The 19,876-nt window shown below is 40.1% G+C and overlaps 1 protein-coding gene across 5 annotated transcripts in view; it reads left to right on the top strand.

Annotated features, from left to right (window-relative positions):
* The window catches only part of mtcl1 (microtubule crosslinking factor 1), a 91,819-nt gene that overhangs the window by 20,406 nt on the left and 51,537 nt on the right, over window positions 1-19,876 (top strand). The gene's annotated exons all lie outside the window — the stretch shown is intronic.

Genomic DNA, 19,876 nt, shown 5'->3' with positions numbered 1-19,876 from the left:
CTCTCTTTCACACGTCATCTAGGGACCTGCAACCTTTTACTCTCTCCCATAATAGATACTTGTATGTCTCTGTATGACAGAGTGAATGGTTGTTTGTCCACCAGTGGCCCCGTAATGGATCCAGGGTGAACCTCTCTCCTGCCGCTTCACAACCCTGAGATAATGAATGAATGAATGTCCCAAATTTCCTTGAATCCCCAAAACGACATCTGCCTGCCGGTAACCAGTCTGGCGGCTTCGGCTCACGGCAGAAAATAAGAAAAACAAATCCTCTAATACGACGATAATCCGCCGGCTTTTACGACGAGGCACTGGATTTGATCCGCCCAAGGTGGATTCATCTCCTCCGGGGAAGGAAGAGTACAACCCTCGCACCACACCGACGGCGTCAACCTCTCCGTACGGAGCTTTGTCGTGTTTGCCGTCGATGCCCCGCAGGGGTCGGAGCGAGGGGAACGTAGGAGAAAAGTTGACGCTCGTCATCCCACCCTGGCGAGATACTTGCCCTCTCGTCCGCCGGAGGGAATGCAGAGATACAGCCGAGTCCCGTCGGCAGCTGGTTCCGCTGGACGCGCCTTCACTCCAGCGTAACAAACGGCGCTAGCGGTTCTGTTTAGACGGCAGTTTTTGGCAGCGTATGACTCAGGCTGAGTAAGCGAGTGTTTGGCCAGATGGGCCGCGGGGATGACCACCCGCCGGGTCGGGCGGTAAGAGGACACCGGGATTGGTTTTCGAATGACCCGCAACATTCAGAGGACCTCGAGCGCATTCGCCAGATGACCCCACGTCGTCACATGACCGGGGTCGGGTTATTCGGGAACACTGGACTTCGGGGAAGTCCACTGTGGCTTTGGCAGACAGCGAGAGTTCATTTCAAGTGGCGGGTCTGAGTCATGGAGCTTGTTGGCTCTAGAGGACATGCCAGTGGGAGTACTCCAAATGGAACAGAGAAGGACATCAGACTCAAAACACCCACCGGCTTTTATTGCAAAGTCTTGAGTATTCATTTGTTCATTATCTTCCGCTCATCCTGTACTCAGGGTTGGAGCCTCTCCAAGCTGCCACTGGGCAAGAGGGCAATTCACCTTGGATCGGTCACAGGGCCACACAGAGAGACATACAACTCTTGACCCCACAATTCTAGTGTCATAAAGGAACATACAAGTATCCACTCCCTCATTCACAAATCATAAAGAGACATTCAATGACATTCAAACTAGCACATCTGGACAAGTTCTGTGAACCTCCTGCATGTTTTTGGACAGTGGGCAGACACTGAAAGGTCCCCCCCGGTCGGATTTGAACTGGGGACCTTCTTACTGTAAGGTGGAAGCGCTAAGCACTGCACAGCCATGCCATCCAAATATAATCATCTTCTTCTTTTCCTTTGCGCTTTTCCCTTCAGGAGTCTCTCACTCGCTATGTCCATAAATCTTCTCTTCGGTCGTCCTCCAGACCTCCTGCCTGGCAGCTGCAATTCCAACATCTATCTACCAATATATTCACTATACCATCCAGATATGATCATTAATCATAAATGACTCAGGGATTCGTTTATATCCCAGCCGTTAAATTCACCTCATTTTTAGAACATCTGACACCTGCAGTCCCGTTATGTGATTTTCGCCCAGATCAGTATCTGCAGGCGGCTTTAGTTGAAAATGTAAGCCTACCCGAGGCCTGTTGATAGATGAAGCTGTCGCCGCTGTCAAAAGAGTCCCATTTGATGCGACACGAAGGAGCTAGCCTGATAGCACTGCGCCTAATATCTGTTGATTTCAGACTTCCAGCGGGCTTTAACACGAGCCGCAGACCAGACAGTCGCCTGGAGGGCACGGACCGGTTCGGAGGCATTTCAGCGAGCACGTCTCAACTGCTGTTTTCTTTATTTTTCATCCTAAACTAAATGCACCGTGAAGGTCGCTCGGCACATTCAGGTCCGCTGCGCCAGAACTCATCCTGCTTGCATAAGAATGCCTTAGAGATGTTTGACGTTCGAGCAACTTGGTTTGTCCTTCATCCCACCCCAACCCCCAGCCATCAGACACCTGTTTGTGTTTTTCCCGGTATCAGAACCCTTGCTGTAGTTGTGGGCACATTAGCGCGTTTAAGATGACACCAGTAATCTTCCCCTTCAGGCTATTTGTGCTAATTGTGTTGCCTCTGCCACGACTCCTTCAAATTTCTGCAGCCAGAATGACAAAAAATGATGGCTTTTAGTCGGAGGACATTGCGTAGCTCAGAGTTCATTTCTGTGCACTTGAGCATCACCGGTGGTAGCGCTCCGTCTGCTACGCTTGGCTACACGTCTGTTAGCTTCTCGAAAATGTGCAGAAATTCGCAGGTAATTAACGTAGGGGACGGACAGATTTAAAAGTTGATCGCGCATGAGCCTTTAAGCCGAAGGTAGGCTGCAAGATCCTTTTTGCCCGATTTTACCGACGATTTACAGTTATGACAGCGTCAGCATCGGTCAGGGCTCGTTGGGACAGCGGGTGTGGCTAGTGTGCCGATCCTTGACCTGAATGCAAACAAATGTCACCGACAGCCAATTAAAAATGGACTCAGGACATAGCCTCTGGGGGCAGTGACCTCAGGAAAAGGCGGGAATAGTGAAACAAAGATGGCGAGCAGAAGCGGAGCGAGAGGGTCGACGAAGCCGAACCAATGGAGGAAAGAGCAGCTAGCAGCGCAAACAACAGCTAGCTGTTTGTCCGCTATGTTTGTTTACACTCTGGCCCGTTGCGTATGGAGACATGGTCATTTTTGAGGTACACAACTTATTCCCAACAAAATCTGCCCATGCTAATCAGGTTAGCGTGAACTCTTTTGTCTTTACAGCACCGGTAACTACGGTGACGGGTGAGCGGTCCAAGATAAATTTCGGCACAGTTGACTCCAACCCTCCAACCTCATATCAACAGTGACGATGGAAATGTTTAAAAGTTGCTACCTAGTAGCTATCTATGCTTCACCCACCTTTTTTACCGCTTTTTTGTATTTCAAGAGCACGGATGTTGCCTCAAAAAAAAAAAAGCACAAAGGGGTGAGCATTCTATTTTGGGTGATATAGCACACGGGTTCGGAAACCGCCTTCGGCTGAGTCCTTTGGGTCTCCGGGGTGGAAGAAGTGGAATTTAAACATCCCAGAATCCTACGGTATTGACTTGTGAGAGACGAGAAGAGAAAGGAAGGAGTTAGATGGCGCTTCCGATTTGCTCGGGCTCCGCTCTGCATCCAAACGTCATGTTTTAACAATAACGTCAAGGGAAAAGACACGGAGCCGCCGGTTCGTCACAGTCAAAGAAGCCAATCTTATCCCTCCTGCATCCATCTCTTTCCCTTGTTCTCTCAACCTCCCGCGAAATAATCCCCTTCCTCGGCCTGTCTCCACTTTCTGACACCATTGTGGCATTTTTTCCACTGCCGTGCAGTCAGAGGAGGCAAGATAGGCTGTGCCTCACTTGCCGATCTTTGAAAGTAACAAATGTAAAATGAAAAAAATACTAAAATGGATATATTTATCAGTGATTTGCACTATGACAGTATTTTCCATTTAACTTCACCAGTTTTAGATGTTTTTTTTATGTAAAAGGGCTGGATTTTCACATTTTCATATACTGAGAAGAGACGAGTGGTGAGGCAGCGGACTGCTGAGCCTCAACGTAGATTATGCAATGATGGCCGTATTGCTGTCTCTCTGTACGTCACCATTAAAATATTTTAAACGCTTTTGATATTTGACCTACATTTCTAATTTGTCAACAACTACTTGTGTGTAACTCGTTTCTTGCTTCCAAGAGGCGCTAAGTGAGGCACGCAGTTCTCCTGCCTCATGGTAGGGGGCGCTTGTGGTTCCAGGGATTCTTCTTCACCAGCCTCACCAGCCATGAACCTCACCGCACATCTCTGCGGTTTTCTAACCCTGTCTCGTCACTCGGAGACAAAACACAAAGACATTCATCGCTGCCAAATTGAACTACTTTCTCAGCGTTTGTGTTTTTCCCCTAGTATTTTGACGTAGGACGGAGAGGTATCCAAAGTATGCAATATTTACGCCGCTGTCATATCGAATTCCGGTGTTGTGACAACTCTATTTCAAAGACTCCGGGAAGTAAAAGCTTCAAACTTTTGTGATTTTACGCCATCTGGGGCAGGGGTGTCCAACTCGTACATCCTGATTTACCGCTCGAGCGCAAAGGTAGTATATTTGGATCCCGTGGCGTGAAAAAAATAGGCTGTCAACCCTCCACATGATGACGTTAGTCACTTGATTGGCATTCAGGGCAGCCAGTCTGGCATCAGATCTTTTTCTGACTCAAGGATCACCACAGCGCGAGTGCACGTTCATTCGCACCTGCTCCCTTAAAACTCCAGCAAGCCACCAAGTGCCCTAGTTAGCCTCCAATGTACGTATGCTAATCATTAGAAAAGGTAAAATAATACGAGTCTGGACCAATTAAGAAGCCAAAAACCTTTTTTTTCCACGATGCCATTTGGCTCCTTTGCCAGTCCACCATTGCTGCTCCAAAGAAGTGCAATGCGGAGCTCCAATTTTGGACGGTTTGACAAAGATGTTATTTAACGTGATATAGCGAAATATATTTTTCCAGTTTTGTTCGCGCAAAAAGCTCAGGTTTACATTCGATTTTTCCAAACATGACTCCATTTTCTCATAGATCAAATTTAATTTCTACAATGACATGAAATCCTATGAATCTATTCCAACCCCTGTTTTTTTTTTTTATTAATGAGAAAAATGCACTTTATAAATCAGAAATGATGAATTAAAATAATATCAGATTGAACAGAATGTAAACTGCTTTTATTGAGTGAAGTTTTTTTTATTTAATTCTCTATCACTTAAAGTTGCTACAATGCTGCAATGTTTTGCTAAATGTTACTTTGCTGTAGTTTATGGCTAATCATTTGAATGTAACAAATCCCCGTAAATGTCTACCGCATTCTCAAACTTCATGCTCTCGCTCGCGGTATCGCAACAACTTCTCCGTGTTGATATCACGCACCTCGCTCCGGTTTTTCCATGATTTTTTTTTTTTTGGGCTAGCTAGTGTCTTGATACACCCGACAATAGCCTACTCAGCTCGCAAATTAAAAAAAAAAACCCAGAGCGACGGCTCATATCTCAGAAAATCTGTAAGTTAAGGTTGCAACGTATTTATAAATAAACTGTCATTTTTATTTTACCGCATTTGAGTGTATGAGTGATAAGCAGTAAAGCATTTAACATGAAATGGGTCAGATATTTATTCATATATATAATATACAGTCCAAAATTGCTCACTAGGTGTATGAATAATATCAGATTTGACTGCTTCAGTGCATATATATGCTTTCTGGACCATTACCATATTATTCGGACTATACGTCACTCCGGATTATAAGTCGCACCAGCTAAAAATGCATAATAAAGAACAAAAAAAAAAAACGTCAGTCATCGTCACTTGCCGTTTTAATTATTCCAGCCTTTTTGGATCCCGACAGGACGGCGACCTTGCTCTGATAAAGAGTTACTCTTACTTTCAGTAAGAGTAACCTCCGCTTTTCGCCAGTCCCTTACAAGTTTCTCACTAACTTCAAACTTTCTCTCTGCTGCTCGATTGCCGTTTTCGGCGGCATATTTCACTACTTCCGGCTTGAAACCTGCAGAATATGATTTACTTTTCGGTGCTATTTTTGTTCAGTCCTTCTCGGTTGTTTTTATAAGTTACCGCTAATGTTGAAATGATCCATTTTCATAGGTACAGAAGTAGCATGTAGCATCTTTTTTTCACAACACACTTCTGCCATGACCCGCCCCCTGCTGAATTTTGATTGGTTGGCGTGTGTGTGTGTGACGATCGCTGTTATATTAAAGACACACACACACACACACACATCAGAGCGAGAGAGCTCAATTACTTCAAACATAAGTCGCTCCAGAGTATAAGTCGCACCCCCGGCCAAACTATGAAAAAAACTGCGACTTATAGTCTGAAAAATACTGTAAGCACACCTGAATATAAGCCGCATCGGCTAAAAATCACTACATAATTTACTTTAATTAAATCCATACTGGCAACATCCACAATATTTATTGGAAATGTTTTTTTTCCAAACAGTAACACGGCTGATGGAAAAAGATGAATGATAAATATCACAAGAAAAAGTTCATCTATTGTCTATCCCCGCTTTGTCCCACTCAAGCTAATTGCTATCTCAGTGTTTTTCGGTGTCTGAATTGACAAATATGACGAAGTTAAGTCTTTTGGTGGCATGAAGCGCGTTAACGCGAAAAAAATCCAAAAATTTGCCGCATCGTTCAAAGCATGGGGGAAAAAAAAGAAGCGGCTTCTAAGTCTGGAAATGACGCTAGTTGGATCATCTCGGTACCTTGGAAGTGAACGTAGCCTCTGCTGTCACTTCAACTCCTCGGCTCTTCGTAGTCCGTCTGGATTTTTTAATAAATGTTGCCGTATTTCCAACAAAAAGGCTCCCCCAGGCCACAAAGGCGTGTGTGTGTGTGTGTGTGTGTGCGATCGAGCGCCCCTCCTTCTCGTTACCAACCGATTGTGAAGCGTTTGACACTCACAAGGGAGCGGAGGGCGGCGCAGGAGGGGGACGAGGGCGAGGACGACCTCATAATCGGCCAGCTGGACGGCCCAACGGCGTCCCAACCCCCGCGCACCCTCAAACAGCCCTCCTTTGTCTCCGACAGCCAAAAACGCCGGTGGAAAGAGGCAGAAATACATGGCATTGTTTTTCTTTTTTTTTTTTTTTTTTTTTTTTTTTGCGACTGGCCCTGTAATTAGACGGAGATGTTTGGAAAAACAATTTGACCGGCGCTGATGACGACGGGTGGATGCTCCTCTGAGCGTCTGCCGTCCCTAGCTAGATGCTAATCATCAGCGGAAGGATCATAAGATGCTAATAAGGCCTTGATTAAAACTCGCGTGAGTCGGTTTATGTTTGTTTATGAAGATCTTGCTTCCGATTCTAGCGACCGGGGTGCTGTTTTGTCACACTTTTTGGAAATGAATGGGCGATTCTGGCGATTTGTTGCAGATTCTCGGCTCGAAATTCAAGGTTCAATCAATAAATCCTACTGTTAGCTTATTAAGTAGATCTGCACCCACTGCCTTTTAGCTCTTCACGCTAGATGCTAAGCTGCATTTCGTCGAGTTGCACTTGTACACATGTAAAGATGATAAAGAATTATGATGATAATTAATTTAATCTCATAAATTTGGTAGTCTCTCGCCATATTGCTGTAATTTTGGATTTTTTATTAGATCGCGGGTTTTTATGTTGTATCATCTGACCGGACATGTTTGAGGATGGTTCGTTGGTTTCTTTTATTAGACCCCCTCCCAAAAAAAAAACAGAACTGTCTAATTTTAAAAGCCCCTGAGCCAAAGGGTTTTGCCCACCCCTGCGCTAGCCGTTGAAGAAAAAGTGCAACTGCCAGAGGTCGCTAATTTGCAGATTTTCGTATATCGCGGTTTGAACGTAACGAGAAGGTTCCTGTTCGGATTGTGACGTTTCCACACGGGTTTCCTCCAACTGGCCAAAACATAGCGGCTTCTTTTGACACCAAAATCACCCAGACCCGTCAACGGGCGGGCGAATTGTTGTATAAGCGAGGGATCCAGGGTGACCCCAGATTTGGCTCCTAGGTTTGCGACTCCGGATATGAATGAATGAATGTTTCATCCATTCATGCTGAATTGCATTCATCCATTTACACACAGAGCTAGCATGCTAGCCGCTAACAAAGGTGACGGGGAGCCACTGGGAGGGTTCGGTGTCTCTGGATAAACGGCATTTGCTTCATACATAAATAAAGAAAAAAATTAATCATTTAAAAGGGAAATATTGTGTTTGCCGTGACGGGATGTGAAGTGTTTGCGTTCTCCGCGAATGACGAGCCCCAAGAGGAGACGGCGGTTGGGAAATTTATTGGATCATTTATTTAATATCGCCCCGCCGGTGCGCTTCCGCACATCCGCCGCCTTTGGATTTGTTTTGATATAAAAACAATACCAAAGAAAAAGGGGTGGGGGGGGCGTCTGTTTCCTGCACGTCCGAGGAGGTTGTATTTGTGATGACGGGAACAGAAGAGTGAACATCGTATCAGTTTGTTTGTTTGTTTTCATTTGCGATTCATCCGGCTCCAGAGAAACCATGCCAGCGTAGCCTTCCTCCTTTTTCCCATCTCAACTTATTACTGTCCACCAGCCGCCCTCCCTCCGCCCTGGCAGAACCTCTGCAGTGAATAATAACAACAAAAACAACAACAATAATAACCTCCGAATGAATAAATGAATGAATTTTAGTGTATGAGTGACAAGCCGTGAGTAATAATAGTAATAACAACAACAACAACAACAACAACCACAATAATCATAATAATAACGATAATGATAATAATAATAATAATTATTATTATTATAACAATGAATAACCGCCGAATGAAAAAAAAATGAATGTATTTCAGTGTATGAGTGACAAGCGGTGAATAATAATAGTAATAATAATGACAACAACAACAATAATAATAATGATAATTATAATAACAATAATAATATTAATAATAATATTAACCTCCGAGTGAATTAATGAATGAATTTCAGTGTATCAGTGATAAGCCGTGAGTAATAATAGTAATAGTAATAATAATAGTAATAATAACAACAATAACTTTAGTAACAAGAACAACATCAATAATAATTCTACTAATTATAGTAATAATGATGATGAATAACCTCCAAATGAATAAATGAATGAATTTCAGTGTATGAGTGATAGAGCATTAAATATGAAATATTTCTTATATTATATATATAATAAACAGTCCAAAATTACTCACCCGGGATATTAATAATTTCAGATTTGACTCACTATATATATATGTGTTTGTGTGCGTGTGTTTGTACATATCTATATGTGTGTGTCTGTGTGTGTATATATGTCAATGTGTATATATAGATGTATATATATATATATATATGTGTGTGTGTGTATGTATGTGTATATATATATGTTAATATATATACGTATGTATGTATATATATATATGTATGTGTGTGTATATATATATATATATATATATATATATATTAATGTGTGTTTAACGTAATTTCTGGATGATTGAGCGCACCTGAATATGAGCCACACCCGCTAAAAATAACTTAATAAATCTATGCATTCATATATAGGCTGCATTTGTAACATGAGATATTTACACAGAAACCTTTAACTTCTAATTAAATACATATCGGTAACATCCATCAATACATACTGGAAATGCTTCACTAATAATAATGAATTTAATAATTAATTTAATTATCATTTTAAATTAGTTATTATTACTATTTAATCATTATGTATTTAATTTAATACTAAATAACGCAAGGAAAAGTCCATCCATCCAGTAATTTATGTCCTACTCCAGCTGATGGTTATCTCGTTCTTCCTCCTGCGCACTAAAAACGTTTTTTTTTCGCCTTCGGAATTGAATAAGCCATGAATGTTTTCAAGTTCGGGCCTGATGCCCTTTTTTTTATCTTTCTTTCTTTTTTTTTTTTTCATACCTCTTAAAGCTTTTGTCGCCTTTTTGCATTTTGTCTATTTTTCATGCTGCCGTCTCCAAAGTCTCACCATCGATTGATGCCAAGCTGACGTGCAGGAGCCCTATTTCCTCCTTTGACAACCAGATCGATCGCCTTTAACTGAAAAGCTGCATCATGTGCATATCTTGGTGTGTTTTCCATGATGGTTGTGTGTAAATGATGTGCAATTTCATTGGTCCATTGGCTAAAGGTTTTGGCGGCATGAAGCTTGTCAGCCTAAAAAAAAATCAATAAATAAGCCGCATCTTTGGTTAAGCCGCAGTGATCATAGCGTTGGAAAAGTAGCAGCTAAAATGGGCAAATTATGGTATATATATACATACATACATATACACACACACATATGTATGTATATATGTATATATACACATATGTATATATATATGTGTGTGTGTGTGTATATATATATTTATATATATATATACACACATATGTATGTATATAAGTATGCACACCTCATATTTGACACTTTATATCTTATTGTATTTCTTATTCTCCCTCCTTCCTACTATTATCTATTATTGTTATGTTTTCGCTTGAAACTGGCACAATTTCCTTCGGGATAAATAAAGTTGTTCTTATCTTATCTTATGCATGTATGTATAAGAATAATAAGATATATATAATATAATGTTTCAAGTAAAACACAACAATAATAAATAGTAGTAGGAAATTGTATGAACAGTATAAAAAGGGGGAGAATAAGAAATACAAATAAAACTATAAAGTGTCAAAGTAACAAGTCAAGGCTATAAAGTGTCTTAAGGACTTAAGTACAAATATATATGTATGTATGTATATGTATATATGTTATATATTATATATTAATACATTTGTATTAATTAATTTTTGTAACTTTTTGATTTTATTTTTTTTAAACGCTTGATTTCTCGAACTTGTTGACAGAGTAAAAGAATGAATTCTATAATTCACACCCCAGTGTTGATCAGAAGGGCGAAGAAAAATTCCACCAACGGTGTTTGAGACGAGTATTTTCAACCTTTTCGTTGTTTGTTTTTTTTTTTTATCCCGCCAATTTAGGAGAAGATCTCAGTGAGGTTAAGTCTAGGTTAGCCTAGCATTAGCAGTGAAAGCAGAAGCTGCTGTTGGGTTGGTTTCCCACAAACCTGCAGCTCCAGTGTCACAATTTCTGTTTTTTGCACTCTGATGGGTCCAGACAACAGCGGCGTCCCCGCGGGGCGTCGATGTTTCGTCGGCTGTCTTGTCTCTTCGCGTCCCCTTCGTACCAGGGGGACGTCGTTCGTCGCTTCCTTCATTTGGCTGCTAGCGGTCGGGTTCCTGCCTCGCTGTCAGACCCACCGCCGGCGCCCTCGGGCCTCCCGGGGCAGAGGTCGCCCCTGCCGTATTCGTCAACCCTCATCATCTTGAAATGGGCAGAATCTGCCCTTGTGAGACAGAATCAAGGCTCCGTCCCGGCCGTGAGTGCCCACAACGTGCCATTCGATTGGCCGCCACGTCGGCCCACAGCCATCCGGCTGAGACGTGATCGCCCCGGACAGATGGTGTCAGATTCCTAAAAAAAGAAAGTAAAAATCCTCGAATCTTGTGGTGAGACATTGCTTTCACTTTTTTTTTTGTCCTTCCTCCTGCCAACCGACATCTATCCGTGGGGGCGCGCGGCCATCACTTCTGGAGGTTCACAAGGTGTCAGAAGTCAAACACTTGGATGGATTATCTCCATTTATCATTTGGTTCTAAATCAACAAGTCAAAGAATGCGAGTCACGTTTTCGCGGGTAAGAAAAACGAGAATCGCCGGGATAAAAAAGGATGGATCCCCGATCCAAAGAGGGGCGCTTTGAAACGACTCATTCACATCAGTCATATGAAGACATACAAGTCTTGGTCCTCTCTGGTTACTCACTGCGCCACCAAGCCGGCCCCTTCCAAGTATCTGTTCCAATAGGTTAACGGCCATCTGATTGGGTCGAAGTCTCTGTGGCAACAACAAAGTCACAAGTAGTTGGAAAACGGCGAGTCGGTGTCCAAAAAAAGACGCCCGAAGGATACACTCTTGGCAGTTGCCTGCGCTAGGCTACTGGGGAAAGCCTGAAGAATCGGACACAACAGCGTTGAAAATCGATTCGCCGCGAGTTACGACGGCCTCCGAGGTGACATCGCAACAGCGGCGAGGGAGGGACGGCGGGCGAGGAAGAACGGGGACGCGTATTTTCGGGGGCGGCATCTGTACCCAACGGCTTGGCCTATTTATGGTTTTGCTCAAAGGGCGTCAGAGTGGCGTCTGTCTCCGGTAATGGGATTGAACCAGAAATATGGTGTGACCGGGGGGAAAAGGAGGGGGGCGTGATAAGCAGCGGGACGGAATCGGAGGAGTGACGGGTAGGGAGGGGGCGGCGGAGCACAAAAGGAGCCTCGATTGGCCGCTGGATGCAGATAAAGCCCCGACAGAGGAGGCTAAGGCTCCGCACAACAGAATAAATACGGCTCACCCGGCGGGAGAGCTCGAGATAAGTCGCTGTAAAAACGTTCAGCGGCAGATTATATTAGTGAGATCTGGATGAATGAGCGCTCGGCGTGGACTCTAATCCATTTCAGTAAATTAATTAATGCAACACGCACGCGCTCGGCTGCGTGTGCGAAGCCATCTCTTAATGATTTTATTGTTAATCCCGGGAGGCGTGCCGCTGCAAAGCTCCTCCTCCCCGACACCCGCGTGCATCTGGATTCGCCCCCTCGGTCGATTTCAATTTATGGTCAACGGCGTGCACGCTGGGCCAAATTAAATGTTAGCAAAATTTAAATATCACATGTAACAAGATGGACACCTGCGACTTATAGACAAGTGCAGCCTATATATGTACGCATAGATTAATTTAGTTATTTTTACCCGGTGCGGCTTGTATTCGGGTGCGTGCAAAAAACAAAAATTGCGGTAAACACGTACACATTCATAAATACGTATGCATGGATATGCAGTCAAATCTGAAATTATTAATATCCCTGGTGAGTAATTTTGGACTGTTTATTAAATACATATAAATAAGAAATATCTGATCAATTGCATATTAAATGCAATTCATTCATTCATTCATGAGGAGGTTTTTCATTAGTATAATTCTTATTCTTATTATTATTGTTGTTGTTGTTATTATTACGATTATTATTCACTGCTTATCACTCATAAAATGAAATTCATTCCTTTATTCGTTTGGAGGTTATTCATTATTATTATTATATTTTTATTATTATTATTATTTTTGTTGTTCTTATTACAAGTATTAGTCATCATTTATCACTCATACACTGAAATTCATTCATTCATTCATTTGGAGGTTATTCATTATTATTATCATTATTATTATTATTGTTATTATTATTAATGATATTATTGTTATTACAATTATCATCATCATTATTATTATTATTACTATCATTATTATTGTTGTTGTTGTTGTTACCATTATTATTCACCGCTTATCACTCATTCACTAAAATTCATTCATTTATTCATTCGGAGGTTATTCATTATTATTATTATTATTAATATTATTATTGTTATTGTTATTGTTATCATTGTTCTTATTTTATTCATTATTACTGTTGTTGTTATTACTATCATTATTCTCCACTTATCACTCACACACTGAAATTCATTCATTTATTGCTTCGGAGGTATGGTTTCTCTGGAGCCGGATGAATCGCAAATGAAAACAAACAAACAAACTGATACGATGTTTACTCTTCTGTTCCCGTCATCACAAATACAACCTCCTCGGACGTGCAGGAAACAGACGCCCCCCCACCCCTTTTTCTTTGGTATTGTTTTTATATCAAAACAAATCCAAAGGCGGCGGATGTGCGGAAGCGCACCGGCGGGGCGATATTAAATAAATAATCCAATAAATTTCCAAACCGCCGTCTCCTCTTGAGGCTTGTCATTCGCGGAGAACGCAAACACTTCACATCCCGTCGCAGCAAATACAATATTTCACTTTTAAATGATTCATTTTTTTCTTTATTTATGTATGAAGCAAATGCCGTTTATCCAGAGACACCGAACCCTCCCAGTGGCTCCCTATGCTCTAGTTAGCGGCTAGCATGCTAGCTCTGTGTGTGTGTGTAAATGGATGAATGTAATCCAGCATGAATGGAGAACATGAAACAATTCCCCCTTCCCGATGACACGTCTGGGCGATTTTGGGTGTCAAATGAAGCCACGATGTTTTAAGACGCCGGTGAACCCGTTTAATGAAAATCTGCAAAGTAGCGACCTTTAGCAGTTCCACTTTTTCTTCAACGGCTAGCATCTTCCCCTGCTGCTTAGCTTTAGCGCCAGATACCTTAGAGCAGGAAAGCTAACACTTTTTCTGCATGCCATGTCAAAATGATCTATCCGAAACAAAAAAATGCAAAACATTCTTTACATGTACAATGTATGTTGATGTACCTTGCATAACCGAATGACCCAATATAACACAACACAAATAATTATCATTTTTTTGTTCGCCTCATGAACGATGAAGTGACGCCCGAAACGATGCTTCGGTCGCGGCGAAGTATGTTGTGTGAAAAGTTACCGCTGTCTGGGATTTTAGTCCCTTCACCTTTCTCTTTTTCGGCTCGCTTTTCGTGTTATATTTTCCACAAATAGTCCAAAATTGCCGCTCCACATTACCCTTCTTTGGTATTATTATTAAAAATTGGAGGTAACGTGTGCATCTGCAGTGACCTCAGTGTCATAAAAAAATTAACTTAAGATAAATTATAAAAAAATACACGTGCAAAAATATTATGCGGAGCGGGTTTGGTCTGTGGGAATCAGCTGTTGCGATAAATCCATATTTCAAGTTTAACTCCTGGTATTGTGGTTTCAATATTATTGTTAGTTGATGGGTTTATTATTGTTATTTTACTTTTACACTTATTAGCCTGTGGAAACAGTGATTGTAAAAATTTAAATCAGAAGGCTGCAAATAAAAAGAGGCATACCATTTTTATTTAATTTGTATTTAAGAAATGAAAGCCATTGATGTGTTTGATTTTAATTTTTAATTGAATTTTAAGTTATATATTGTGTAGCATTAAGTTTTGCTTGTTCCATATTCAGTTTTTACGCAAAACTTCTTTGGATCGGTGTGAAAAGGTTCATTGTTATGTTATATCTGGAGGAAGATTTTTCAATAAATATCATAAATATTATCATTTAAAGCACTTATGAATAACGTATAAATTATAAAATAATTATAAGTAAATTTTGGCGTCCGCTTCGTCTTGATTTTGAATTTACCTGAATGACCTTGATCGATAACGTAAACAAGGTTAACCTTTTCCGCTCTCATTGGATGGCAGATTTTTACCTCTTACTTTTCTAATTTTATATCGAATGGTTTTTTTGTTACACCAAGGGTTTTTGTGGATATAAATGTATTTTTATGTATTTATTATTTCAATTATTTTTATGGTAAAGAAAGCGTTTTCTCCCCAAAAAAACAAAAAAAGATTCAAAAAATTGCTTATAAAGTGTGTATAAATATATGTATGTGTGTGTATGTACATATAATATGTATATATATTTTGTATACATACACACACACATTTACAGGACTGTCTCAGAAAATTAGAATATTGTGATAAAGTTCTTTATATTCTGTAATGCAATTAAAAAAACAAAAATTACTTTTTCATGATATTCTAATATTTTGAGATAGGATTTTTGAAGATGTAAGCCATAATCAGCAATATCAAAATAATAAAAGGCTTGCAATATTTCAGTTGATTTGTAATGAATCCAGAATATATGACATATTTGTTTTTGTAATTGCATTACAGAAGATAAAGAACTTTATCACAATATTCTAATTTTCTGAGAAAGTCCTGTATATAGATACATATCCATGTATAATCTATTTCATAGGAGTGTGGCTTTTTGCTCACTAACACTTGAAAAGCAGAATCCATCCTTGAGTAGCTAATATTTAACACATCTAACTGGAACTTTCTGCATATCTTTATTCTGTTTCCCCTCCGAGTGACACGTACAAGCCCGGCTAAATGTCACGACACGACGCGTCGTGAACGTTGACTGCGAGGCCTCTCCTGTAAACCTGCGGGGAGTCACGCTAAACACATGACAGCTTAGAAGTACAGCGACGCCCCTGCAAAAAAAACCCTTGCCGATAAAAGCCTCGAATTGAGAGTTTTTGAGCGGCGGGTGATGGCGCCGCCTTCGTCGTAGGCTGGGAAAAAACAAGAATTCTCCACGGGATGGGGCTTCAGATGCACCTACAGAGCGCGGTCATTCATCCCCGGGGTCAAATCGCCCTCACATCTGGGTTTATATTGATGTTTACGGCATTCGGGTGTGCAGAACGGGAGCTCCCGCTTCCTTGTTGGCCAGAGAGCACAGCTGTCTTGCGATTCCCCGCCAAAATAACCTCCCTCTCATTGCCAAAACAATCAATAAAGGTGTTTTTTAATGCAGTTCCATGGAAGGATCTCAACTCCCCCCAGCCTTCCAACTGCCATTGTCTTGCGATCGGACAATTTTTATTATTCTCCCCCCGGCATTTAGGCTCATTAAAAGCGTCCGGATGAGCAACGGAGGGGTATTAAAACGCCCCGAATTCATAAATCCGATTCATAAATATGATCCGATATTAAAAAAAAAAAAAAAAACACGCCTGCCGACGAGCCTCGTGTCCGGTTGCACTGCAGACGGCGGTTTACTCAGCAGAACATAGCAATTAAGGTCCCGTCTCCTCGCCCTCCGCTGTCCGTCCTCGGTTGCCATGGCGACAGATGGCTCAAGATGAGACCGGCCGGCGAACAGCAGTGACATTTGTTGACGTTCGCTTGTGCCGACGCTTCAAATTACAGGTTGTTTTAAATCTTGCGGTCAGCTGTTAGTGTAGCATAATAATAATAATAATACGTTATTTTATATATAATTATATTACATTATAATATATTATATATATTAATATATTATATCATATTATATATTATTATTATTATATTATATAAAATTATATTATATTATATTATATTATATTGTATTATATTATATATATACATATAATATTATATTATAATTATATATATATATATATATAAATTATATGTTATTATATAATTTTTTTTCAGAGTCTGATACATATTTTGAAAAAGATTTTTATTGTCGTCTTTGCTTCTATTCGCGAGTGTTTTGATTTATCCATCGCTAGCAGTCCTTGTCCCCCATGCGATGCATGCAGTGATATGGCATTCATGACAAGAAAAGAAAATAAAATGATCAAATATGGGTCAATCTGTGTAAAGACCTTTATATAGAAGCATACAATATGTGCAGTATTGGACGTTGCCTCATTTCAAATGAGACGGGATGGGCAAAATGGGGGTATGCTAACTTCCTTAGCCATCCCAATGTTGCCATCCCAAGGTAGAATGTTTGCATGTTTATATGATGCGAGAATGAGAGGGTGAAGGTTTTATATAACATAATATATATAATGATATCAGTGGCAACACTCAACGCCTCCTCTCAGCCAATCACAGCACAGAGAATGAATGAGTGAATTTCTACATATAATAGTCGCCCCTTGTTTACGGCGGAGGTTACGTTCCAGAACGGAATAGAATCGCCTTTTATTTTTATTGCATTTCAAAACACGTTGAAATTGTAATGCTGCTGCACGGTGCAGGACACAAAAACAAAAGTGGACAGTAAAATGCAATCATATGCTACACAATATAATCATAAATGAAGAATTAAAAACGGTGCAATAAAGTAAGTAATGTGCATCTGAGCAACCAGGAATATTCTTGTAAACAGAGGCTATTGTCCATCATGTGCTTGACTAAGCATGCAGATATAAATAAAAACAATAAATAATACGCTGCGAGCAGAACCAGTCAAGATAAACGAAAATCCTCAAAGTAGCGACCATATTATCATTATTATTACTATATTTAATTATTTTTTATTTTTCAATTTTTTATTGTTTTAGTATTATTTACAGAGTACACAAAATTATTTTATTTCTTTGTAAAGCATTTCATTATTGTGTTTTTTATTCTTTAGGCTAGTAAACTCTTTTTTTACTATTAAAATAATTGACATATAAAAATACACTTGTAAAGGCAAAAACCTGTGGTGTCGCAAAAAAATCAGCGATATGAAATTAGAAATGTAAGAGGTAAAAATATACGATACTGTGTGTGTGTGTGTGTGTGTGTGTGTGTGTGTGTGTGTGTGTGAGAGAGAGAGAGAGAGAGTAGAGTTGCTTATGTAAATGGCGGCAAAGAATTTGCAGAATATTCTCCTAAAAATTGTGTTGGAATTGAATCTTTAGTTAGAAAATATATATTTCTTTTATTTATTATTGTTATTACTGCTGTTGTTGTTATATTCCTTTAAAACAAACTTCAATCTTATTTCAACCGAAAATGATTTTAACTCATAAGGTGATTTAGTGGTTTTAATTACCAGAAGGAGAAGTTCTTCTTTTATTTATTTGTTTTTAGTTCTGTGTCACTGTTTATTCCGCAATACACACATACATATTAGTGTTAAGCGTACTTATTTGAGGTTAAATTATTAACCTCTGCATTAAATTATAATTATATTTTTTACATATTATTTATATATAATATAGATATATCATTTTTCATGTGTCCGTTGAAGGTCACTGGTTCATCCCTGTTTCTGCGTGTCTTTCCTCCCATCATCCAAAAACATATATGTGTATATATATATATATGAATATCTTTTTATGTGTATATGTGTTTATATATATATATATATATATATATATATTATTGTTGATTTTATTATTTTTGGTGAAATATCAGTTTTTTTATGTGTATGAATATGTTCGTACAGTGTCTTTGAGTGTCAAAGATGCCTTAAAAAAGATGTACTATTATTATGATTATTACTATGTGTATTATGTGGCTGATGGGAGCAGGGAGAACCAATCACAGCTGAGATAGGCATCATGTGACCCTGACTGCAGGATAAACAGTACAAATGATGAATGAATGGCTGAATACATGAATGAATGAGTGGATATATTCAGCATATATTTTATTGATCCCCATAGGGGTAAATATAAATAAAAGAGACCATTAAAAGATAACAAAAGACATCCATAAATAAATATACGGCAGAGTGCACAACAAGGATAAAATAGACAGTGGCAATAACTGAACTAAACATGAATGGCGAATGGAGTGACATGAAAAAGGATTAAAAGAAAAAAAAATGGGGAAATTTAGGGTTTTTAATGAACCTCCTGCATGGTTTTGGACTTCTGGAGGAAACAATCGCACCTTCTTGACCTTCATTTTGAAGGGGAGCCAAACACTCGGATTTGAGTTCTTGGAACGGTCGTCTTCTTCTTGAACCGGACTTGAGCTTCTTCACTTGAAGACGTTTCAGCTCTCGTCGGATCGTGCACGGAACACGGAGAGTCCAGGGCTCGGAGGAGCTTCGCGCAAGATGCCTTCTAATCCACCGTCCCGCCCCGGTAGAGATTAGCTCCGTCACCAAACCCCCGCCAGGGGGAATTAAACCCTCCGTCGGTGTCTGGAGACAAAGCCGAGAGCGAGATGCGAGGAGGGTGAGATAATCTCCGCCGACAAGACGGATCCGCGGGAAGTCGTGCCACGCGGTGATAAATTATGACTTATAAATCAGAGAAATGGTCTGAGACTGAGCATGAAAAAGCATCTGATTACAGGAGAATTATTTAAGAAATAGGCCGGCTGCTGTCAGAAAATTAGAAACATTTCCATTCATAGCAAAGCGGATTTAAATAAACAATTATGACCGCCCGCTTACACAGAGGGTTAATAGTTTTGCATCTCTGGATGACGTATGAATACATGTCCTGCAAGTAACTTGGGGTAACTTTTGTAACTGTTACGCGAATGTGACGAAAGAATTCCCCCTTTTGGGGATCAATAAAGTTTATCTTATCTTTAAGAGAGGGTGAGTAGTTGTACTGTTTGTCTCGGGGGTCGGCAACCTTTACCAACCACTCCATTTGGAGACGCCGTAAAGAAAACTCCGGGAGCCAAACAACCCTTTTGAAATGTAAAATGAATTAACACGGCATGTAATTATTTTTGCCTTTTTGCCAAAACAAAATACTGTTTTTGTTTTTTTTTTTGTTTTTTTTTTAAATAGATGAACAACCACAGAAAAAATAAAATGACCTTTCTGCATGCAACAAAGCTTTTTTTTAACTCCGGGAAAAAAAA

The sequence above is a fragment of the Fistularia commersonii genome, chromosome 10 (genome assembly GCF_037954325.1).
Source record: "Fistularia commersonii isolate RoL2024-O1a breed Wild chromosome 10, RoL_Fcom_v1.0, whole genome shotgun sequence".
Taxonomy (NCBI): Eukaryota; Metazoa; Chordata; class Actinopteri; order Syngnathiformes; family Fistulariidae; genus Fistularia; species Fistularia commersonii.
This window is presented reverse-complemented; position numbering and strand designations above follow the sequence as displayed.